This window comes from Tamandua tetradactyla, chromosome 6 (genome assembly GCF_023851605.1).
Source record: "Tamandua tetradactyla isolate mTamTet1 chromosome 6, mTamTet1.pri, whole genome shotgun sequence".
In the NCBI taxonomy this organism is placed as follows: Eukaryota; Metazoa; Chordata; class Mammalia; order Pilosa; family Myrmecophagidae; genus Tamandua; species Tamandua tetradactyla.
Window position 1 is genome coordinate 114,165,983 of NC_135332.1, and position 26,965 is coordinate 114,192,947.

General features: G+C 33.7%; 1 protein-coding gene across 3 annotated transcripts in view; it reads right to left on the reverse strand.

Annotated features, from left to right (window-relative positions):
* NCOA2 (nuclear receptor coactivator 2) overlaps positions 1-26,965 on the reverse strand; it is a 331,589-nt gene that overhangs the window by 203,390 nt on the left and 101,234 nt on the right. For all 3 annotated transcript variants that reach the window (XM_077166969.1, XM_077166965.1, XM_077166966.1), the window contains exon 2: positions 8,044-8,099. The gene's annotated coding sequence lies outside the window, so the exon portion shown is untranslated. The remainder of the gene's footprint in view (positions 1-8,043; positions 8,100-26,965) is intronic.

The window sequence follows — 26,965 nt, forward strand, 5'->3', positions numbered from 1 at the left end:
CAGAGTTTGTTATGGGTTACCATTCCACTATTTCAGGTTTTTCTTTCTAGGTGCTCCAAAACACTGGAGGCTAGAAGAAATATGTATTTTTTTCTTCTTTGTGAAAAATAACATATATACAAAAAAGCAATAAATTTCAAAGCACATCGCAACAATTAGTTGTAGAACAGATTTCAGAATTTGGTATGGGTTACAATTTCATCATTTTAGATTTTTACTTCTAGCTGCTCTAAAATCCTGCAGACTAAAAGAAATATCAATATAATGATTCAGCAATCATACTCACTGTTAAATCCTATCTGTGTATAATTCCACCATCACCTTTGATCTTTCTCCCACTCTTTAGGGGTATGTGGGCTATGCCCATTCTAACTTTTTCATGTTGGAAGGGGCTATTAATAATATAGGACGGGGATGGAACTTGTGATGTTTTAGAGAGGCTGGCCCCTCTGCATTTCAGGATTTATCTGGTCCAGGGATCCACTGAAAAGTTACTCTAGTGCATGGAACATTTTATAGAATATTTTTAATGCCCTAGGGTTCTTCAGGATTGGCAGGAATGGTTTTGGTTGGGGGCAAGGCAATTATATCACTTACAGAATTGGGCTTAGAGAGAGAAAGGTCACATCTGAGCAATAAAAGAGGTTCTCCAGAAGTAACTCTTAATAGCTATACACAGACTAAGCTTCTCCACTACCTATTTAAACTTCCCAAGAGAAAGCCTTGAGATCAAGGGCTTGGCTGACTGATTTGGGTGTCCCTAATGTTTGACACAGTATCAGGGTTTTCCCCAGTGGTAAAGTTTAATAGGTCCATATTTTTCTCCCATCCCTCAAAGGCCTTTGCCAATATTTTTTGTTTGTTTGTTTGTTGTTGCTGTTGTTATTTTGGTGGGGGACAGGGGAGAGGGGTGCATGGTTTGGGATTCGAAGCTGGGTCTCCAGCATGGAAGGTGAGCATTCTACCACTGAACCACCCATGCCAGTACTTTTTTACTATCTACTTAATGTACTCTTAGATATATCTAGGCATTATATTATGCTATACAGGATTAAAGGCCCTCATTTTTGTTCTGAGCAACCTGTGTCTGGATTGTTTAAATGAGCTATCCAGACAGGTTGAGGTAGATTATGTGCTACAGAAAATTTAGGTTCCGGACAAAAGAAACCTCTCTTCCTTTTGTCTCAAAGAGTAGATGAGGTTCTAAAATTCCTTACCCCTTTATTCTGAATTACCTTAATCCCAAACTTGATCAGCTTCTTTCTTATCTCTAAGTACCAGGTTATACATATATAAAACAGCCTCTCAAAATCCAGAAATAACAATTACTGCTCCGTGCTAAATGTGACTGCTATAAGAGCTTACAGTCTAGGCCCCGGTTTTCCTATAAGTATTGTCTAAATGAGACCATACAATAATTGTTCTTTTGTTTCTGGCTTATTTTGCCCCCAAATGTCCCACAGGTTCATTCACAATGTTACATGCCTCACAACTTCCTTTCTTTTTGTAGCAACACAATTATTCAATCATATTATTTCCACAACATATTTTTAAAAGATGTGGCCTAGCCCTTACTAGAAGGTATATGAAACAAACTTTCAAAAGGCTTAACAATCATAAGGTATACAATACAAATAGAGAATCAAAGTCATATTATTAGAGCTAAATTTAACCAGTGATTCAATAAATGAATTATTGAAACACTGAAAATATATTTTATAATATTAAATCAGAATTTTATAATTTTATAAAATCTAAATGCCAAGTCTGTTACTGAAAATCATGATGATCTGAAATAGAGTAACCATGATATAGAAACTGCACTTGAATTTAGATTGGGCTTTTATCTTAAGCAACTGAAAAGGATTCTCCAGTAACTCATAGAAATATAGTCTTTTCTTAATAGAATTAGAAATTTATTTCTGAATTAACCATTTTTTGTTCATTTGAAAAGGTCCTATAAAGGTTTCTCATTATGGGAATAAGCCAGAAATTCCTTTTAAAGATTTGTTTAATACAGTTAAACTTTTGAAGTCATTTTTAAAGATAAGAACATGAAAAGGAAAGTGGACTAGCTCCCTTTCCCATCCGTCAAAATAAAATAACCCATGTAAATAGAAACTGAAACAAATTCCATTAACTGCATTATCCATGAAGCCCATTTGAAAACAAAGAATAGCTTAATCTCATTTCTGTGGCCTGTATTTTGCTTTATCAATCAATGGCAGATGATAGTTTCTAATATAATACACAATTTAGCGACTTCATGGGCATTCAGTCTTGTTAGGAGTTCCAGGGACCCACAGATCTTAATAGGGGGTTACAGTGATAAACTTTGTCACATCTTTACATATACTAGAAAGTTGTTGAAAAACTACTTTTTTGCATGTCTATCTTTGTTTTTTTTCTCTTAAGAGAACAAACTTTCACATTCAAATATGACCAATGCAGGGTAGCTTAGTGATTGGGCACAAGAACTCCAGAACGAGGCTTGAGTTTGTGTCCCAAACAGGTCCCTAGCTAATTAAATAAGGTGCACATTTCACCTCTCAGTGCCATCATTTACCCATCTTTAAAATGGGATCCCTACAACAGCAGCTACCTCATAGTTTTCTTCTGAGGATTATGCAAATTAATTTGTGAAGTACTTAAAATTGTACTGGCATATGATAAATCCAATATACATTCTAGCTATTAAAAATGATCTTTCAACTAAAAAAAACCAAAAAACTAAAAATGATCTTTCAGTTCCAAGAATTTTCTATTCCATTGGCACTATAACTGAAACAGGAACTGTGCTCATGATACTTGTTTTTCATTCATGTTTCTGTACTGAAACCAGATTGCTGACTGGCCTATAAGTGAACTGCACATTTGATTAAATGGATAACTTAAATATATATATATATGTATGTGTGTGTGTCTTATTTGTATTCATCTCCTTGTTTCCACCTGACTGGGGTCCCATTATGATTATTAATCTATACTAATATAGTAATAACATTTAAAATAAAACAACTTTATATGCTCAGGGACCCACTGAAACAGAACAGTTTTATGTGCACTTATTTATAGGCAGCCATAATATTAAAAAATGTTCTGTTATTAAAACACTAAGGGAAAAAAACATTAATTTACATATTGATCTACATAATGAAAAAAATTCAATGAATTAGTAAGCTTCTCAATTTCTTTCATATCCCCAATTTACATTTATTGAGAACTTTCTTTTGACAAAGCTTATTTTTACATTATCTGATGGGATCAATAAATCAAAACGTTCCTTTTCTGACCTTTTAATCATTTTTCCTACCACTAGAGAAGAAAGCACAAAATTTCTTTGTCATTGTTACATGCCAGTCCTGGATAGAAAACTTGAATGCTTTGAACGTAAAAAGTGGTTCAGTATCAACTCCAAATCAAAGACAAATTTGGCATAGTCATAACAGACTTTACATTCTGACACAAAGAATTTATCCAGAGTTTAAATTAATAAATACATGTAAAGGCCACGAACAGTGCCTTGCCAAAAGTAATGTGTTTTTCCTCTTCTCTCTCTACCCCTCAGTTAAAACCTGTATTTATCTCTGCATCAAAACATTTGTGAAAACTTTAACTCATGAAATTCTTGAAATTTAGTTGCTAAGTCCAATATACATTCTAGCTTTTATTATAAATGGATAATTCTTTTAAATTTAATTATTTTCAAAGAATATCAGCTATGCCACCAGTCACACTTAGAAACTTTTCAATTAAAATTTTTAAAAACTCGCTTTCACAGTCAACTAACTTTAAACTGAAACTCTACTCTTTTACCGTCCGAGAAACAACTTCATGAATTTTATTAAAACATTCAAAAAATTATCTGCAATTCTACATTTTGTTATTCCAGAATTTGGATTAATCAGAAAAATCAAGTTTTCCCACAGTTTTGTTATATTCATCAGCAATGCACTATGTTTATTAACATCACTTAATAATATGGCTTGTCTAGTCATATGGATGTAACAATGCTGTGGTTCTAAATGAAAACTGCCTAAACTCTGAGTCTGCCTGAACCTCACTAAGTACAACACACCTATTTCATTAGGGTAGAGCATACCATCTTTTCCCAGTTAAATAATTTTTGAAAATATGAAGATATCCCAATTATTCTTTATTTTTTTCCACAGCACCTAGCATACATCAGCACGATACACAATAACTGTTAAAAGCATAAGGTATGAATATTAAAGAAAATACCTATTAAAATATTCTAAAGTTTAGTTTACTGACTTTTGGTGAGAAAATGCTCAAAGCATCAGATCTGTGGTTCAAATCAAGCTGCTCACCTTTGTGTCCTTATGGGAATTTATGTCTCAGATATTAATTGTAAAACCCCTCGCATCTATGAAGAAAATAGGGATTTAAAAATCGAAATATATCTTCTTGGACCATCTCAATCCTTAAGTTTAATATAATTTTTAGTATTTAGCATTTAGTACATAAGAAAGCAAATTAGCATTACAAGTACATTATGCTTTATTGTACTGTAGAGAATTTCTCTTTCCATATACTAATATTGAAAAATTCAGCTCTATCTAGTGAGAATGAGCAAGTCTCCAGCCACCCACCCCTCCCATCCAAATCTTATAGCACACAGAAAATGAACTTAAAAATAATTACAAAGTATATATAAATCCACAGACAGTTCAGCTTCCCATAGTGAAGGAAAATTTACATTTCAAGTCTGTATTGTCAAACAGATTTAACTTAAATCCTCCTCCTGTTTTTGAATTACAGTTCAAAGAAAATTTTATTGGCTAACTTTAAAAATGCTTAAAAAATGAGGCTAGAATGGAAATACTGACCTAGCTCTATGGATGAATAAACAGAGCTCAAAGGGAAGTTAAGCCTTAAAATGTACAAGGTTCTTATTTGGAATGATGGCAATGTTTTGGTGATGGATGGTGGTGACAGTAGCATATTGTGAATGCAATTAACAACACTGATATAAATATCTGAATATGATTAAAAGGGGAACATTAGATTGTAAACATGGTAACAGAATAAAAATAAAAGAAATAAAAAGAAAGAAAGAAAGAAAGAAATCCCTGGAACTGTACTGCACAGTGAACCCTAAATTAAATCGTGGACTTTAGTCAATAGCTTTACAATTATAAAATTGTACTATCAACAGGTATAACAAATATTCCACATTGATGCAAGGTATCAGTGGTAGGGTGGTATACAGAATCCTCTATTTGGTGCATGATGGTTCTGTAAACCCACAACTTCTCCAATAAAGAGGGGGAAAAAACAGCTCAGTCTATTAAACAAATTTAGTTTTTTTAATTCAAAGTACAAAATTCCTTATTCCATATACTCAAATCTGGAATTTGAATTTACAAATATAGACAAAACCTTCTGGAAAGTGCAGGAAGTATAATCATGTCTTGGAATGAAATTTTTAATATATTTGTCAAAGTTCCTTCAAGAACATTTCCCCTATAATGTTACACTTTTAAAACCAAAAATATTCTTAAATAGTATGTCCTATTCAGTCCTAAAAAGAAATTAATTAAGAGAATCTAAAATTATTTTGGAACCATACTATTTCATTTCTTAATTTGAGTAATTTTCCCTAAATACAATAATTATTACAACTTCCAAGGGATCTAAGTAATTCTAGTCACTATATTTCACACAACCCGTTCTTTGTAGGAAAAGTAATTCATCTAACACAGATGTCACTTGGTTACCTAAACTTTTCAATATTACATGGGAGAAAGAATGCTGATTCATAGCATACCATATGTATAACGGAAAGGGCAACCTAAATGCCTTCCCCCATGTTTCCTCCAAAAAAAATGAACATGAAACTTTAGTTCCCAAGTGGAACTTTAAATTATTATAATCATTGAATTTCAAATGAGTTGTCATGCATCATAATTTAAAATAAAGTTTTAAAAGTTAAGGCCATTTCCATACCATGGACAATCCCCCCATCCCCCCCCCCCCAAAGGTTAAGGCCTACTAATGATATATAATATGCAATATAATGTTTGACTTTTATATTAATTTTGAAGTCCTCAGATGAATATGAATTTCATATGTTACCCATAATGTAAGAAATATGCTTATGTTCAAGACTATGTAATCAGAAAATGGAGCACAGTGGTTAAGATTCAAGGTCTTTGGAATGACAGACTGTCACTTAATTGATATGAACCTGGAAAAGTCACAACTTCTCTGAGCTTCAAATCCCTTATCCTCTGAAAATAACTGAAAAGCACTTTATACAATGTCTAGCACTATAGTGAAAGACCAATTTATTATTTAATAAATTAAATAATAGTTCCTGTTACTAGTATTATCTTTGGAAACTCTGTAAGTTATACTTGTAAAAATAGAGGTAATCAGAAAAGGCCTTATAATTCTAAAATTTACTTTGAAAAGCCTAAATATCACAGTTCTTTTAAGAAATTAAAAATCTTGGTGGCAGGAAAGAGAATGATGAATAAGATATGGAAGAAGAGAAAACAAACAAAAAACAAGAAACAAAAACCCAGTAACAGCAAACAATATGGTGGAAAACTTAAAATTCCCATAGACACAGGGAAAGGGTGGTCAGCATTTAAAATTATGCCTATAACCTAACTTTCACTTTCTTAATGAGTTCAAACATAAGAACATTAAGCAGGAAAATGACCAAAAAGAAAAAGAAAGCTAATTAACTTTCATTTTGTATCCAGTAACATGTGTTAGGAAAATTTTAACTTCTTTAAACAGTTTTCAGAAACGGAAAAAGGACAACTATTTGTATTTGCAGGTGCAGATTTCCATGATTCTCATGTAAACATATTCTTCATATTTTTTATCTAACAATTAACATTTATTCAGGCCTATCCTAAAAGCAAGGGATGCTGTTGAAAACAAGACAGATATGGTTCCAGACTCGTGGAGCTTATATTCTAGTGGGGGAGATTACAAAAAAAAAGAAAGAAAGAAGAATAGATCACATAGTAATAAACATGATAAAAAGAAATCAGGGTTGTGTGATAAGGAGGAACTGAGAAGCTATTTTAGAATGGGTGGTCAAGAAAGGCCAGCTCGTGCTCCAGCAGCCGTGTTTCTTGAAGATGAATGTATAATGATACAGCTTTCACAATGTGACTGTGTGATTGTGGAAACCTTGTGTTTGATGCTCCTTTTATCTATGGTATTGACAGATGAGTAAAAAATATGGATCAAAAATAAATAAATAATAGAGGGAACAAATGTTAAAATAAATTGAGTAGACTGAAAATACTAGTGAACAATGAAAGGAAGTGGTAAAGGATATAGAAAAAAATAGGGGGAACAAACGTTAAAATCTTTTGAGTAGATGGAAACTAGTGCTCAATGAGAGGGAGGGGTAAGGGGTATGGTATGTGTGTTTTTTTTTTCTTTTTCTAGAGTGATGCAAATGTTCTAGGAAAATGATCATGGTGATGAATATACTACTTAGTGATGATATTGTAAGCTATTGACTGTACACCATATACGGAATATTTGTATGTTAAGAATGTTCGTGTATGTTTGATACTACAAAAAAAAAAAAAAAACAGCTCTTTACATTTTGTGACATCTATCCTCATAAGTCTGAGATTTGCCCCGAAAATCTGCAGCAACTTTTTATCCTTTTACTCTAATTTGGTAGATGTAAACTACTACCACTCAAATATTTTCCAAAAATAAATTTAAATATTTTAGCCAAACTATTAATAATAATTCAACTCATCGAATATATATATATTTAAAATTACGTGAAATATTTTGTTGCCTGCATGCTCTTCCCAAATGTACAGTAATCACTGATAAATACATCATTTTACCTTCAAATATCATTTGCAACAAATTCAGAAAGAACTTTCCTAATAAAAGAGAAATGCAGACATACATACTACATTTAATTTTGAAGTAAATTTTACTGAACTATAAAATGATAATTTTAATTTAAATATTTCATTTTACTTAAAAAAATCAAAATATTCCAACACAAAGACTTCAACTTTAACTTACCTGTTTCTGACACAGGGCAGAAGATCTATAAATCTGTAGCCAAATCCAAGAGAGATCTGCAATATAAACAAACATGAATATTATTGGAATTCTTTGTGAGTTTACCACCAACCTGCAAGTAACCCTCATTAATTAACATCAGTACAAGTGATACTCATTAATAACATCCCTCCATTAAACTGCATGGTAAATCAGACTGGCTATATTACTTCTCCTTGTATAATATAATGTGAAATATGTAAAATTGCATTTCATTGTGAATTATGAGGTTTATATACTGCATAATTTCAGTTCCCATCATAACACTTACTACATTTTATTGTAACTCCTTGTGAAAACAATAAACCTCATCCCCAGAATTCAAGCTGGGTGGAAGCAGAGGTCCTAGCTGGTCTGGCCATTTCCACACCGCATTCCTCCTGGTGCTAGTATGTTGCCTACCACATAGTAACACTCAGTAAATGCCTGCTGAATGAATGAATGAATATAATTGAAATACTGATCAAAATTTGAGTGAAATGCTTCTATATATGAAAATCAAATAGTTAGCAAGAGAAAGATGAGTAAGAAAAGGCAACCCTGAACATATTCAATATTGATAGCAACTGTTCACCAAGTTTCTTTCAGGGTCTATATCTTTAAAAACAAAAAACTTAAATATAGAGACCTTGTAGTGTCTTGTTAATTTTTTTAAACTTTTTTTTATTGTATAGTATAACATATATACAAAGCAAAGAAATAAAAAAGCAATAGTTTTCAAAGCACTCTTCAAAAAGTGGTTACAGGATAGATCCCAGAGTTTGTCATGGGCTACCAAATGATCCTCTCACATTTTTCCTTCTAGTTGCTCCAGAATATAGGCGAGGGCTTAAATACTTTTTAATCATCAAAAATCGACTTTTTTTTCCTTCTTTTTTTGTGAACAATAACCTATATACAAAAAAGCTATAAATTTCCAAGCATAGCACCACAATTAGTTGTAGAACATATTTCAGACTTTGACATGGGTTACAATTTCATAATTTTAGGTTTTTACTTCCAGCTGCTCTAAAGTACTGGAGACTAAAAGAATTATCAATTTAATGATTCAGCATTCATATTCATTTGTTAAATCCTATCTTATCTGTATAACTCCACCATCACCTTTGATCTTTCCATACCTCTCATTGGGGTTGTTTGGGCTATGGCAATTCTAAATTTTTGATATTGGAAGGGTCTGTCACTAATATGGGGTAGGCAGATGGAACTACTGGATGTTCCGGAGAGGCTGGGCTACAGGCAAGTTACTCTAGTGCCTGGAAGCCTTATGGAATCTTATATATTGCCCTAGGTGTTCTTTAGGATTCGCTGGAATGGTCCTGGTTGGCGGTTGGCAGGTTATGATACGTAGCAAGGTCTACCTGAAGCTTGCGAAAGAGCAACCTCCAGAGTAGCTTCTCGGCTTTATTTGAAGTCTCTCTGCCACTGATACTTTATTAATTGCACTTTTGTTCTCCCTATTGGTCAGGATGGAATTGTTGATCTCACAGTGCCAGGTCTGGTTTCATCCCTGGGAGTCCTCTCCCTTGTTGCCAGAGAGACTTTCACCCCTGAATATCATGTCCCATGTAGAGGGGAGGGCAATGATTGCACTTTCACAGTTTGGCTTAGAGAGGCTGAGGCCACATCTAAGCAACAACTGAGGTCCTCCAGAAGTAACTCTTAGGCCTGCCTATAGGTAGTCTAAGCTTCTATGCTACCTACATAAACTTCACAAGAGTAAGCCTCATGATTGAGGGCATGGTCTATTGATTTGGGTGTCCCTAAAGTTTGACATAGTATCAGGGGATTCCTTCATGGTAAGGTTTAATAGTTCCATATTCTTTCTTCCCTTCCCTAGGGGACTTCACCAATACTGTTTTTGTTTGTTTGTTTGTTTGTTTTTTCACTGGCAGGCACCAGGAAGCGAACCTGGGTCTCCAGCATGGCAGGCAAGAACTCTGCCTGCTGGGCCACTGTGGCCCACCCTTTTGCCAATACTTTTTGATTATCTGCTTAATATACTCTAGGATGTATCCAGGCATTACAATAACCCATACAGAATTAAAGGATCTCTTTCTTATTCTGTGCTTACTGTGTTTCAGTTGTTCAAATGAGCTATACAGATAGGCTGAATTAGGTTATGCACTACAGAAAATTTCAGTTCCAGATCAAATAAATCTTTCTTCCATTGGTCTCAAAGAATATATGTGGTTCTAAAATACAGACACTGTCTTCCTTACCCCTATGTTCTGAATTACTTTAACCCCAACCTGTTCAGCTTCATTCTTATTTCTAAATATCAGGTTACATATATAAAACAGCCTCTCAAAATCCAGAAATAGTAATCACCACTCCACACTTAATGTGTCCCTTGCAATGTTTTTTCTGATCCACACAAGAATCATTTCCACAGCATCAAAGAAGTTTGTGTGCGAGATACATAACGAGAAATAGAAGACAAGAAATAATGTGCTTAGAATAGCTTATACGTATTGATATATTGATATATCAATACGTATATATCAATACATATATATTTGATAAATATTTGATAGATACAAGAAAAATTAGTAGATTGCTACACATAGTGGTAGTAATAATGTGCCTTTTTTATCATTAAACACTACATTTAATCAGATTCAAGGAATAATTTTTACATCTTAGTCCTCAGATAATTCTTCCTTTAAGTGATGCCAATCCCTAATAATTAACACTTTGGTTTCATTATCACATTTAAGACAGTATTAACTCTTCTGAGAGCCCTTTACTCTTCAGAATAATAAATAGAACCTAATAGTAGAACTAATTTATATTAATTTAATATCCAAATTGCCATTTTTCTAGGGTTCTGGAAACATCTGACTTCATAATCTAAGAGGTCCAAAAGGGAGAGAAGTAGAAATATTTGCATTTTGTCTTTTAAGGACTTGATCAGTCTTAGGAGCATTATATATACTAAAATACAGGTAGGGGATTAGTCAGAACTGATTCCTGAAAAACAAAGGAAATCTGTATGCAAGTAAGAAGTTAACACAGTCATTAAAATAAATGAATTTTATTCAATTTTACTCAGTGAATAGTGTGTGATAAATTTCTATGCAATAGGAGGAATCAATTATTTCTATCACAGTTAGGGTAAATGTATGCATTATGCTGGTTTATTTAAGCCCATTGAAGTTCTGCATCAAAAATTAATTTGCTCAAGGACATGACATTATATGACAATCAAGAGCTGAAATGTGTGATATTAGTAGAAATGATGATTCTAAACTACTCAATTTACACTACTCAGTAAGATTTCATTAATATGCGAAAAATAAACATGAGACAAAACTGCCAATGCACCCATGCTAATGAAAGATGTGCAGGAGACATGAAAATATTTCTAACAGTCCTTAATATAATGATTACCTAGGAAAATAATAGTCATTTAAAGCAATGGAACAGGTAACACAAGTTCTGTAATAAAGTATCCTACTACTCTTCTTTGGTTCTAATAGTTTCCACAAAAAGCCCCTCTAGGAATGTGTTTCAAGGGAAGCAGAAGTAAAGGAGACTGTCCTGGGCTTGGCAGAGTGATAGAGAAAAAACAGAAACCCTGCTAGGAAAGGCAGAGGGAAAGATAATCTTTTCATGCTTTGACGATTGCTGCTAGTAGTGGTACTGAGATTGTGTCTTGCGCTACATGAACTAAAAAGATCCTCTCATGAAGCAGCAGGTCATTATTGGAAGGCAATGTACAACAGCTGAAAGAATCTACAGTTAGCATCATCAGAAAGACCAAGCTTCCAGTTCTGGCTTGACCTAAATAAATACTGCTACTGTTAATCTTGTTATTATTATCAGTAACAGCAGCTGGTATGTAACCTATGGAATGTTATTGTGGACTCAACTATAAAATGGGGATAATATTACTCTCCTTGCAACATCTTGGAAGTATTAAGTGAAATAATTATATAAAGCCCCTGGTACACAGGAGGCATTATAATTATGATCTGGACAACTATGTTCCTGTTTAATGTCGCTGGCAATTTAACAAGAAATTCAATAAAATAATTAGAAAAAGAAAGAAAGAAAAAGAAAAAATAGAGAGGCTTCTGGCCTACCTTACCCCAATTAGAAGTGATTTTTCCTAGGGTATCCTAACAGCTTTATCTGCCCTTAGCGCTACAGAGATATGCAAAAACATGGAGACTGCTGGAAATTTTTTAGCTAGGGCCATGTTAAAATAACATCATAAGATGAAGAACTTACATTACCGCATTTCAAAACTTACCATGAAGTTTATAGTAATCAAGACAGCGAGGTACAGACATAAGGATAGAAAGTGCCACGTACAGAAAGACTCCCATACATATATGGCCAATTAATACTCAACAAAGATGCCAAGGCAATTCAATCAGGAAAGCAGTCTTTTTCAACAAATATTGAAGGGAACAACTAGTTGTCCATATGGCGTAAAAAAAAAAAAACTCAACCTTTATTTTGTACTATGTACAAAATTTAACTTGAAATGGAGCTAAAAGTAACAATTAAAAGTACAAAATTTCTAGAAGAAAGCATGTGAATATAACTGTGCCCTTGGTTTAGGCAAAGATTTTTAAAAATATGACACCAAAAGCACAGATCATAAAAAAAAAACCTGATAAATTAAAATTAAACTTTGATAATTCAAAATTGAAAACTACTACTCTTCAAAAGACATAATTTTAAAAATAAAAAGGCAATCCACAGATTGGGAGAAAATATTTGCAAATAATTACCTGATAAACAGGCAAAATATCTGGTAACCAACCATAGGAGACCTACGGTGGGGAAAAATACCCAACATCATTGGTCATTAGGGAAATGCAAATTAAAAACCACAATGTGACACTCTACATACCCACTGACTCAACCACTACAATATCTAAATTAATTGTTAGTTAGGATATGAAGAAACTAAAACCCTCAAATAAGCTGCAGGTGAGAATATAAAATGGTACTATACTTTGGAAAACAATCTAGCAATTTCTTATACAACCCAACATTTCACACTGGGTAAGTCTGTATGAAAAGAGATGTACATGTTCATAGTAATATTACTCAGAACAGCCACAAACTGGAAGCAATCCAAACATTCATCAATTGGAGAATGTATTTTTTAAATTGTGATTCACATATACAATGGAATAGCACTTAGCAATAAAAATCAATGAATCACTAATACATGTAACACCATACATGAACCTCAAAAACATTGTGCTAAGTGAAAGTCAGACTTAAAAGACTATATATTGAATAATTCCATTTATTTGAAATTTCTAGAATAAGTAAAACTAAGAAAACAGGTCAGTAGTTTCCTGGGTCAGAGAACAGAAGATTGATTGGAAAAAACACACAAGAGAACTTTTTGGGCTGAAAGATTTGTCCTAAAATTGAACTGTGATGATGTTTACACAATTGTATGAACTTAATGAAGTCATGCTTAAGTACAATTAAGATGGGTGCATTTAATGATGTATAAATTATATGTCAAATTTTTAAATGCTAAAAGAAATTTGGAATGCTCAAAAAATTTAAATGAATTTTAAAAATCTACCTCTCTTTTTCTGTTCTTCCTTCCTATGAGCTAGGTGAAGGATACTATGGAGAAAGGGATAAAAAGAGTTAAAGGTAGCTCTGGTGGCAAATAGTGGTGTGAATATTTGCAAAATAGAGCATCAACTGGCAAGCTGCATGTATAACACGTCGTTACTTTTAGGCAAGAAATCTGGACTACTGGCAACATCAAAGCTATAGGACTGATGATTTAAGTTAAAAAAAAAAAAGAGAAAGTTAGGGGAGATACTGCTCAATTTTTACTTATTTCTTTAATGAATTTTTTTTATTAGAGAGGTTGTATGTGGGTTTATAGGAAACTCATTCATAAAATATAGGCTTCCCATGTACCAATAACTCCTTGCACTGGTGTGATACACTTGTTACAACTGATAAAAGCACATTTTCATAATTGTACTGTTAATTATAGTCTATGATTTAACTTAGGGTTCACTGTATTATTAGGGTTCCATGGATTTATTTTTATTTTGTTTTTCTAATAACATGAAAACAGCCCAGGGGAAGCAAAGAAAGCTGGGAAGAAACTGAAGTGAAATCTGTAATATTAGCTAAAAGAACTATTATGCATGACTATGAGAATGAAAGTGCCACACGTTGCTTTCTGGTTTAATCACATCAAGAGCCTATAATAGTAACATCAATAGCTAACACTACATGTTTATTTTGTGAGAGCACTGGGCATGGGGCTTTACATGTGTTACCTAATTAAAACTTCACAATAATGCTATGAGGTAGGTACTGTTACTATCATACCCATTTTATAGACTCAGAAACTTAACTGAGAGGTAAACTACTTTGTCCAAGTTAGCATAGCTAATGCATAAAGAGCCTGACTGCATAGTCTATGCATGGTCTTACCCACTAGGCTGTAAAGGGGAGGTTCAGTTTTGATAGCGATATAATTTTGCCAATATGATTTGAAAGAAAAAACTGCAGAAATGTGTTCACCCTGAAAACTGCTTTCTTAGGGGTTTCAGTATGGTACTAGCAAGAACTGCAAAAATTATAACGCTTGGTTTATCATTCCCTATATGCTGTACCTCTGGCATACATTGTTAACGAATCTTGGCATTCTTTTTTGCTGAGCCCAAAGGTGTACTCTAAATTTTCTCAAGGTTGCCAACAGTCAAAGGAAGCTGCTATCAATTTATCAGAATTGGTACAGGAATGAAGAGATATTTGCTAACCCGGAGAAACTAGCTCAATTTTTGATGGACAAAGAAATATGGGATGTGCAGTTAGAAAGGAATTACTAACCTAAAGGGGAGCCCTACAATGAACTGCCATATGTATATTTTATGTTCCAATATAGGTCCTATTTTTGGTCTTCTTTTATTTAGCCAGTACCACCCAGTCATTGGGCTAGTCAGACAGATTGGCAGAAGCATAGAGGACATGTAGGGAAAAGAAGAAAACTCTAAAGCAGTGTACTCTAAAGAGGAACGTTACACTTTTAATGCTTTCCTATCAGAACTAACTCAGATTATTCAACAGGATATTATCGTTTACTATTTATATAGTATAATGCCAAAGCATCCTAAAAAGAGCTTTCATTGTAGTTTCCATAAATTATTATAATATTAAAATTCCAGTATTGTTGGAGTGCAAGAATTTTGATAATGTAAATAATGCATAAGTTATGTTTCATGGTTATGCAAGGTAAAATTCTTCCCCAATTGTTATGATAATGCTACTAAAAATAAACATCTAGGTTACATATAATAATAATTTACAAATTAATATCTATAATATATATTAATATCTATAAAAAGACAAGCTCATGTTTTCTTTACTTAAAGTGCTATATCACCACTTCAGTTCACTAATGCCTTTTAACTAATGAAATTTTAACAAGTAATTTTCATTTTCCTGTCTTTTTAAGAGGATCAACAATATATTAACCCCCCAAGATAACATTTAGCCCTTATAACTTTTGAATGCCCATTAACTAATAGTCTAATTACTTTTCCAACTATTACTTTTGTCTATTAATATACAAAAGGCTGTATCATACCCAGAGAAATCTTTAATTTACTAAAACTGGGACTTAAAATTAATTGAAAGCCAATATTAAGATATTCAATTTGACAAAATGCTTCAGAAAGCACAATTAATCATAAGTTAAACAAGTAGAGATTCAGGTTTACAATTTCATTTAATAATTTTCATCTGTGCTAAATATAAAAAAAATTCCTAGTCACAATTAAAATAGGTATATAGACAGAGATAAATCATAAGTTAAAAAATTCCTAAACCACAGTTAAAATATGCATACACATAACTGACATGTGATATTGTAAAAAATAACATACTCATAAAATTCACTAATGGGTGAAAAACTAATCTGATGTCTGTAGCTAAATGCAGAAGGCTCAGATATGGAAGAGGACTAAAGACACTAAATTTGGAGCCATTAACCTGAAAATAGCATTTCATTTCATTGAAATGGTTAAGATCACTTAGAAGATATAAAGAAAAGAGTGCTGGGTGTCTGAAACTAAGCCCTGAGGAATTCCTACACTTAGAAAAACGAACAGTCCAAGGAGTATAAGAAGAAATTACTTAAGAGGCAGGAGGAAAACCACAGAGGAAAGTACAGTAGAATCCCGAAGGAGATAGTGCTAAGGAGGGGGTGGTCAACATTGTTCAATGCTACTGGAATTAAACTGTATCAACTAGAACCTGAAACTGCTGATGATCTTCATCAGACAGTTCCACTGGTGTTCTAAAGATATAAAATCAGACCAGAGAAGGCTGAAGTGCTGACAGGTAAATAGGAAATAAAGACTTGGACACACAGCATCTACAAATGACCTCTATCATTTTATGCTAACATTTATCTTCCCCTGCAGATTGTGAGCTTGTTGAGGGCATGGATACGGTCCTATATTTTTGGTTAGGTAGACAACCTGTTGCTAGACAAGTCATTTTTAAGCAACACTCATGCAAAAGTTCCAGAGCTTTAATTAGGGTGCTTAGCAAAAAAAAAAAAAAAATCAAACAATAATAGTCTTCAACAGATTTATAATGGAAAAGAGAAAAACTTATTCGGTACAAATTAATTAATATTTTAATAGTTTTGTAAAAGGCTCAGGGATGACTTCCCACTAAGAATGGAACATGTAACCCTAACACCCAATTAGGCTTCAGAAAATAAAAGGCCCCAACACACTAACAGATTTTAACAATTTTCCCCCAATCATGTGGATGATTTTTGCCCTGAATTCCACCCCCCCCCATTCTGCTTGAAATGAGAAAACAGATACTGAAACCTACTACATTTACCAGAATGGTAGAAGATTTCCTTATATATCAGTTTATTACTCACAATACATCAGTCTTTGAGGAAAACTTCCACCTTCCTTAATTAAAAAAGTTTAGACTTGCCAAATATTAAAATAGAAGAATATTCACTTGAGAAGAGGGACCAGGAACCATGAATTCCCCTCAGAAATTTACCTTCTCTTTATTTTCTTCTTCTTAATTACTGCAGTAATGACCACAGAAACTGAACCAAAAACACCTTCCCTTTATACTTAGTATAATAAATATAAAGATGTATCATACCTACCTCAATATCACAGGATAACAAAAGGGAGTGATACAAAATAATATTTTAAAACTGTCAGATTTGCCTCTCTCTGGAAGGGACGGTGTTTATCGCCAGCACCTGGAAGCACACTCAGGTCCTCCAGACTCTTCAAACATCACCCTCACAAGAACTGGTACAAACCTTCTAACCACAGAAGGACCTTTCTAAGTTCCTATTTCCTCTTTAAGGACTAGCCTCTTCCCCAGAAAATTGTTGCCGGTAATCCCTATCCTCTGCAGGGGAATCCATCAGTGTACGGCCACATCCAGATAATCATTTCTATACAAAAATGGGAGTATTCATTTTAAAAATACAGAGTACAGAGGAAAGTGGGAAAGCAGATGTTATATAATGTCCATGGTAAAACCAAGAAGCGGTAACACAATTTGTCTAAATTCAATCTATTTGTATTTTAACTGGATGCCATATCCAGGACCACCTGACTCTAGGCCCCATGTTCTTGCTATTATGATTGTCTGCTAGGCAGCACAGCCCACAAAACAACAGTAAGTCAGTGCTGAACGAACTGCATCCAAAAAAAAGAGGTGAAAACAGTTCATACATGCATATGATACTTGTGTTCCTGGCCAACGTTTTATACCCAGAATAAATAAGTTTTTTTCCTTTCAGTAAAATTACTACTTCACATGATGCAAGGAAAAACACCAATATATAGAGTTCTAATTAAGAAAAAAGTACCACAGTACTAAAGGAAGAGCTTTATGATTTTTCACTCAGAAACAAAGCTGTACAATGATGGGCTTTATACTTGGAGAGCACAGTTAGTACCTAGTTGTATTTTTATTGTCTATCTTTGATTTTATTACTTACTTCATGCTATGGATCCAAATATCACACAGAAATATCATCATAAAAGATGCTTCATGAAGTTGTGAGGCATACAACATTGTGAATGAACCTATAGGACATTTGATGATGCAAAATAAGCCAGGAACAAAAGAGCATTAGAAAATACTTATAAGAAAACAGGGGCCTGGACTGTAAGCTCTTAGAGCAGTCACATTTAGTCCGGAGTGGTAATTATTATTTCTGTTTTATATATGTATAACCTGATATTCAGAGATAAGAACAAAGTTGATCAGGTCAAGATTAAGGTAATTTAGAACACAGGATAAGGAAGACATCGTCTATATTTCAGAACCTCATCTAATCTTTGGGACCAAAGGAAGAAAGGTTTATTTTGTCCAGAACCTAAATTTTCTATAACACATAATCTAATTCAACCTTTCTGGATATCATATAAAAATCCAAACACAGGGAAGCCCAGAATAAGAATGAGGGATCCTGTATAGCTTAATGTAATGCCTAGATACATCCAAGAATACATTAAGCAGATAATCCAAAAGTACTGGCAAAGTTTCTTGAGGGATGGGAGAGAAAATATTGAACTTTGCCACCAGAGAAACCCCTGATACTGTGTAAACGTCAGGGATACCTACATCAATAGGACAAGCCCTTGATTTTGAGGCTTGCTCTTGTGAAGCTTATGTAAGCAGCAGAAAAGCTTAACCTACTATAGGTATGCCTAAGAGTTACTTCCAGAGAACCTCTTTTGTTGCTCAGAAGTAGCCTCACTCTCTCTAAGCCCAACTCTGAAAGTGAAATCATCGTCCTCCCCACCATGTGGGACATGATATCCAGGGGAGAAAGTCTCCCTGGCAGCATGGGAGATGACTCCTGGTACCAAGGGATCAACAATGCCATCCTGACCAAAAGGGGGAAAAGTAGTATAACAAATAAGGTATCAGTGGTTGAGAGAGTTCAGATAGAGTCAAAAGAGGCTACTCCGTGGAGGTCACTCCTATGCAAGTTTCAGTTAGATATTGCTACATAGCATAACTTGCCAAACCCTAACCAAAACCATTCCAGCCAATCTTAAAGAACACTTTAGGGCAATATATAAGATTCTGCAAAGATTCTATGCACTAGGGTAACATTCCAGAAACCTATAACCTCCAGATGGGTCCCTGGACCATGTAATAAGTCTGAAACCCAGAGGGGCCGGCCTCTCTAGAACATCAACAAGTTTCATCCCCCTACCCCATATTATCAACAGCCCTTTCCAACATGAAAAAGTTAGAATGGGCATAGCCCAAATATCCTTCAAGATGGGAGAAAGACCAAATGTGACAGTGGAGTTATAAAGAGATGTTAGAGTTTAACAAATTAGTATGATTACTGAATCATTATATTGATATTTCTTTTAGTCTCTAATTTCTTAGAGTAGGTAGAAGTAAAATGGTGGAATTATAACCCATACCAAACTCTGAAATCTGTTCTACAACTAAATGTTGCACTGTGCTTTGAAATTTATTCCTTTTTGTATATGTATTTTTCACACACAAAAAAATCGATTGTGATGATGAAAAACATATATTTCTTTCAGCCTCCAGTGTTCTGAAGCAGCTAGAAGGAAAAATCTGAGATGGAATGGTAGCTCATGACAAATTTTGGAATCTGTCTTCTAACTACTTGTTGAAGAGTGCTTTGAAAATTATTGTTTTCTTTCTTTGCTTTGTATATATGTTATATTATATAGTTTTAAAAGTCAAAAAAAGATGCTTCATGAAAAATGTGGGTCATGAATGGAGCTATAGACCTTTCCATGTTGTTAAAAAATTAAAATGTACTTTTTCATCTTAACAAGCGCCTAGATTCTGACAAAACACTGATGAATACTGGAGGAAACGGAATCCTATGTTAAAAGTACTACTTTGCCTGAAAATTTAAATCTGGAAGAAACCTGAAAATCACATATTTCAACTACTCAGTTTTATAGATGGGAAACTGAGGTTCAAACAGATCATTACCTCTACTAACAGTAAGAGTAGTTCTCCTAGTCATTCTTTGACTGAGCTCTCTGAACACTAGAATAAATATTATCTTAAAATTTTGACCTTGGTGTAACAGAAGGTGGTGATGGTAGCACAACACTGTAAAAGTCATTAATGCAACTGAACTGTACACTTAAAAATGGCTAACACGGCAAATTTTATGTTATATACATCTTACCACAATTTTAAAAGTAAAAAAGTAAAGGGGGAGAGGGAGGAATTCCAGAAGCAGGAGCAGTACAACTGCAATCCACATTATTGCTTACACTGGTATGCACTGGAAGGCTATCCTGTGAAGACTTGTCTCACAGTAAGCCTAAGGGAAAGTCTCATTAGAGTGTGAGAAATATGTCTTCGAATATTCTGATTTGGAGAATTGTCCCTGAGAGACAAGTGTATTCGTTAGACTAGTTGGTAAGGAGGAGGGAGAGGGGGATAGGAGACTTTTGACCTTACCCATTATATCTTAAACAACTGCTATGGAAATTACTGTCAAATACATGTCAACCTTCCCATCATGGAAGGGCATTTTTATGCATGCAAAAGGTATAAGAGGAACTTATAACTTGCAGACAAAGTTGAGGACCTAGAACTTATAGACAAAATATCTAGTGATACAAAACAAATAAAACTTGAAATATCTGGAGATGAGCCTTCCAATATCCTAAAAATAAAGAACACGAAGAGCTACCTTTTAAGAAACCAAGTGTTAACTATTCTGTTAGAAATTTTACATGTTTTACAGCTCCAAATAGTTTTCATACACAGGCCCCTATCAATACATTTTGCAGATGAGGAAACTGAAGGTCAAAAAGCTAAATAACTTGCTCAAGTTAAAGCAGTTAGCAAGAGAAAGAACTAACAGTTGAATTTAGATTTGTCTGAATTCAGGCTTCCACTCTTCCTGTTTCTTCTATCATAGTCCCCTAGGCCAGGTTCCACTCTTCTGAAATTCTTGCTCCACCCATCTCCTTCCTCTCCCAGAAAAGAAGATTTCATATCAGGAAGACAATTTCTAACACCCAACTATTATGAAAACACCTCCAAGCAGCAAACCAGCTAAAAACACAACCCAATGAATTACCCTAAAATGCTCCATAAACAAGATTATTCTATTATTGGCTTTTTACGCCTATATAAAGCAAAGAAAATGGATCCTATGTGCATATAACACTGTAGGAAAAAGAGAGAAGGGAAGAAAAAAATTTTTCAAGACAAAAAATAGGAACTTTATATAATACAAGGAATTGTATTAGAAAATAAAACAATTCTAAAATCTAAGGTGAGAGACAACTAAGAAAACAACCTATTGTAGTTCAATTTTTCCTCAAACTGGGAGTTCCACAGACATATACCCAAAGGACCATGAACTGTCTGTGAAATTTCCTAATTTGAGATTTTCATTCTAATAACAGATGACCATAACATAGCTGATAATTTACTGTCATTTGATTTTAGTACCTGCATTTGTACTTACAATTTTGATAGAAACTAGTTAATTATTTCACTTTCTTTGATATCAATCAAGGCTTGAGAGACAAAGTTTTTTATAAGCTCAGAAAAGAAAAATAATGGGGGAGATCTGAAATATCTTCACACAGCACTACAACTTCACATAGCAATATGCTAAATTCAATAGAACTTGAGCACAGCAATTATAAGCAGCAATTTCATTATAGCTAAATAACATCACATGCTGTTTAAATTTAAATTTCACTGATTTGATAGATTGGTTTATACTTAGTTAGGAAAGTTGTTTTCATTTTATAGGTCCTGAAGAAATTGAAATCTTTCTTCACTGAAAGGGAATCTAGTAACATATACTAAACTGGCTGCTTTTAAGATGGGCCATTACACAAGTGGATTTATCCCATTATTTACCTTACAGAAACAGCTTTAAAAATGTGCATTAAAGAAATCATTCACGTACAGATATTTTGGGTTTTTGTTTTTTCCAAAAATTCTACTAATTTTTAGGCCCATTCCGATGGTTCACAACAGGTGTTAAGGTTTAGCTCAAAACAAAGTAATAACTGGTTTAAACCAAAAAGGAGGGGGGTGGGGTGGGAAATGCAGTGCTTTATTTTTCTATAAAGCTAAATTTATTAAATTTGGAGGATTCTCTTTATTATCATGTGATTAAGACCTGGGGGGATTAAAATTCCTTTTAATTTTGGGAACTGGTAGTGTTGGTATACGGTCTTTTGGTTTTTTCCCATATAATGACTTGAAAAAAATTTTTAAATTGGCAATTCTTTGTCAGTCCCTAATTTAGAGAACAAATGTTATTAAGTACATGAAATAAAAATCTGTTATAAGTTACTTATAACTTATAAGTTACTTGTCATGAAATGGTATATAGATATAGATACATACAGAAAGAAAAGAGAGAGAGAGAGATTCCACTCTGACACTATGGGGGAAATTTATTTTGGATTTTTACCTGCAATCAAAAAGTTCTAGTTTATAAAAAAAAGAAATTAAACAACCTCTCTACATTATATCTAGGTCAAAGAGCACTCAAGACAGAGTAAGGCCACAAAATACAGCATGAAGATAGAAAAACCATTATCAAGTCTGGGAGTACTTATAAGTGGACATTTTGCTGAACATATCAGACTAGATCACAGCCTAAATAGGGTTAATAATAACAGTAAGTGATACATAAAGAAAAGTTCAAACAGAAACTATAGTACATTAAAGACTGCAGTAAACCTTTCACTATCTCTCCTCTCATTGAGAAATGAGTGTAAAGGTCCTCCTCCCCTTTTGCAGTAGTGATTGACTTAACCCAACATTAATGTGGATGGAATGATTTTCTGGGACTCTTTGAGCCTTGAAGCTTTGACCTGGGGCTGAAACCTCAATCTCAAGGCCTGAGATGCTACCTATTATGCTACCTTGAGGCCACCATCTTTGAGGAAACCCAAGCTAGTCATGTGAAGACATTAAAAAAAAAAAGAGAGAGAGATACCCAGCTGGTCCCCAGCTGGTCTAATTCCTTAAGAGTTCTTGGTCATCCAAGCTGAGACTACAGACATCTTGAAATTATCTAGGATATGCCATGTCCAAATTCCTACCCCATAGGATTATGAACTATAATGATGCTAAATAGTTTGTTTTGAGCAATAGATAACCAGAATAGAAACTTACAGCTTTTTTGTAAATAGTCAGGCAAAAAAGAAACATTACAGGCAGACCAGATGGAAACTAAAATGGCATCAGATACAAAAGAAGATTATCATGCATAAAGATAAATACAAATCCATTCATTCATTTATTTATCCAACAAATATTGATAGTAAACAGAGTGATGCAAAGGTAAAACACATGCATGTGTACACACACACACACGCACAGAGTCTTGCCTTCAAGGGAACTTACAGATAGTAAGTGTTGTATATAGTAGTGCCTTCTTATATGCTTTTTAATTTTCTTACCAAAAAATGCTGGCCTTTAATGGGCATAACCAACAACCCAGATCATAAAGACTAATTTCACAGTTTAATCAAGGGTTTGAGTTCCTCTATGAAGAGCACGTTAAGATTGAACAAAAATCCCACAAAGGTCATTTGTAGTTTATAATAGGTAAAAATGATTTAGTTAACTATAGTATACAATAAAATGTATCAGTTCTCATTATGGGCTATAAATTCAAGGTATGCAAAACTAATGCTTTTTAAATATCAGATTAAAGAACCTTTTAAGATATTACTATAAATATGTCTAATAGACTTCTCTAAGTGTTGTGGTAAAGAGTCTAGGACCCAGCATGGGCAAAGCAAGTAAGGTCAATAGTAAACTGTTGCTTTAACAAGATTTATTTCTGTCGAGGTGTGTTATAGTTTAAACAAACACACTTAGTATTCCAGTGACTAAAATAATTTTAACTGCTTCTTTTATTAAAGACAACCCAACCTTTCATAATATTATTCTCAGGGTTCTAAAATTATTCACCCTTTTTCTATTTGCAGCATTTCTCTATTCAGATGTCATATGATGCCAATACATACAGAAAACTATCTTACTAGCTATTTTTAAATACAGGAAAATCTTTCATCTTAGATTATAAAAGAGCAAAATATTAAGAAGTATTGCTTATGGTCTACTGGGCAAAAGACCACAGTATCTCTTAAAATCATCAATACCTAGCACAATGCCCTGTATAGGGTGTTTGTTAACTGAAAACACACTTTATTTACCAGTTATATTTTAAGTGTGGCCAATAAAAATAAGCAGTGTTATTTTTTATCTTAGTAAATACTTGAAGCAAAGAAGAAAGCATAATTTTTTTCAAAAGGTCACAAAGAAACAAACCTATCCTTTTCATTTGCCCTTCAAAACATTTAAAGAGGCATGATGTATGTGTGTTTGTGTGGGGGGGAGGGTATTAAGGGTATTAAAAATTCTGTACCTTAAATGTCAAGAAGTTAAATGAATTAATGAAACAGTAACCTAAATTATAAACAGACTTGTGTTTAACTTTTATCTCAAAATTTTAGCATATTTCACAGTAATTACAATTTTCTTTTTAAAACATGCCACAAAGGAAAACTTCTCATTGCTTAACATTAATGTATACTATACTATAAAATTCAAAACAAAGACCTATATCAGAACATAATCAAGAACTTAAAAATGATAATACTAACATTCCATTATAAAAAATAACAACATCTGGGAGGTGAAACTCAAGAATATTATGCTTAACAAATAGCTCATTGTTCTACTCTTGTAGATTGGTCTAAAGGCCATTCCAGCATCAGACCATGAATCAAGAGACCTGACTAGAAGCTAAGTCTACTGATAATTATGTCTGAGTCACCCCCAGAGAACCTCTTTTATTGCTGAGATGTAGCCTCTCTCTCTCTCTAAGCCAACTTGGTAGGTGAACTCATTGCCCTCCATCCTACATAGGACGTGACCCCCCCCAGGGATATAAACCCTGGCAACATGGGATCTGACTCCCAGGAATGAACTGGGACCCAACATCATGGGAATGAAAAAGCCTTCTTGACCAAAAGGGTAAAGAGAGAAATGAGACAAAATAAAGTCTCAGTGGATGAGAGATTTCTAACAAAGTCAACAGGTTATCCTGGAGGTTATTCTTAGGCATTATATAGATATCCTTTTTTAGTTTATGGTATATTTGAGTGGCTAGAGGGAAGTACCTGAAACTGCTGAACTGTGTTCCAGTAGCCTTGATTCTTGAAGAAGACTGTATAACTATATAGTTTTTACAGTGTGACTGTCTGATTGTGAAAACCCTGTGTGTGATGCTCCTTTTTATCCAGGTATGGAAAGATGAGTAAAAATTTTAAAATAAGGAAAATAAATTAAAAAATAAAAGGGGGAGATAAAGGGTAAAAACTGAGTAAGCTGAAATACTGTGGATCAGTGAGAGGGAGGGGGTAAGGGGTATGGGTTATGAGATGTATGCATTCTTCTCTTTCTTTCCTTTTCTGGAATGATGCAAATGTTCTAAAAATGATCATGGTGAAGAATACACGACCACGTGATCATCTTGTAGCCATTTGATTGTATAATATGGTTGGACTGTACATATGCGGATATTTCTCGATAAAAATAAGAGAGAGAGAGAGAGAGAGAGAGAGAGAGAGAGAGAGACACACGACTCAAGCCAATCACTTAACAGCCTAGGCCTTGGTTTCCTAACGACAAATGAAAGACACACAGTAACTTCCACATTCCTCTTTACATATACTTAAGGTACAACTGCTTCCTTAATCTTACTCCAATCACTTTGCAAGTGTCAAACACCTACAGATAGATTATTTTTCTTTTACGTTACCTTTACAAAAAACTCTGTGATGTAGGGTGAGCTTGCAATTATTATCCTCATTAGGCAAATGCCGAAAGGTTGTATGATTTGATTAAAGTCACTTAGTAAACTAAAGCCTAGAAATCAGATGTTCTGGCTTTCAACCCAGTGTTCAAATAAAGTTTCCAGAAAAAGCCACTTTAAAATTCACAAAAACTACAAAAGAAATTATATAGCTGTAAGAAAGAAAAAAAAAGTTACTATTTTAAATTGATCTTGTGTAACTTTAAATATACAACCTAAATTCCCTAAAATAATTCCCTAAAATAATACAATTTTTAGGCATGAACATCTGAAAATATTTTCAAGATTCCTGGAATACAAAAGCCACAGTGGGTTAAACATGTTATCAAAATTACTATCATACATCAGAGTTTCCTACAATCTTGCAAACTCCTTGAAAAAAGTCTCCGTAGTAAAATAACTTTCTGGAATATTGACAGATTTACAATACACATAGCCTTTTAAATCTAACCTAGCACTTCACAAATTTGTTGATCAATATGCATTTCAGACTTTTTCATTTTTTAAGACCACTTTATATTATTGAGCACTTTTGTTCCATTGAACCCCATTTTGGAAAATGCTTCTGTACATATTTCAAAGATGATAATTTCCCAAATAAAACACAAATTATAGTTTTTCCTTACTTCCGAAACATAATTTCCATATTTCCTAAGAAAGTATCTTACAATCAATTTATACATTTAATGTGATAGTTTTGGTTTCTTTCCTAAAAGGTTGTTAATCTATTGTTGTAGTATATAATCAGCAGCAACTTCAAATAGAGGACATATGGTAAAAATCTTATAATCTTTGAAATGTGGTTTCAGTGAAACAAATGACATCATATTAAAAAGTCTCCTCAAGTATTCAAGCTAAATCAAACACCCAGAACTGGTAACTGGTAATGAAATATCTCAGAGGAAACCTCAATTCAGACGGATGTGCACAATTTTGAATATGTACTATCAAAGCCAGGTACTTGGGGAAAAATAAGATTAGAAACAA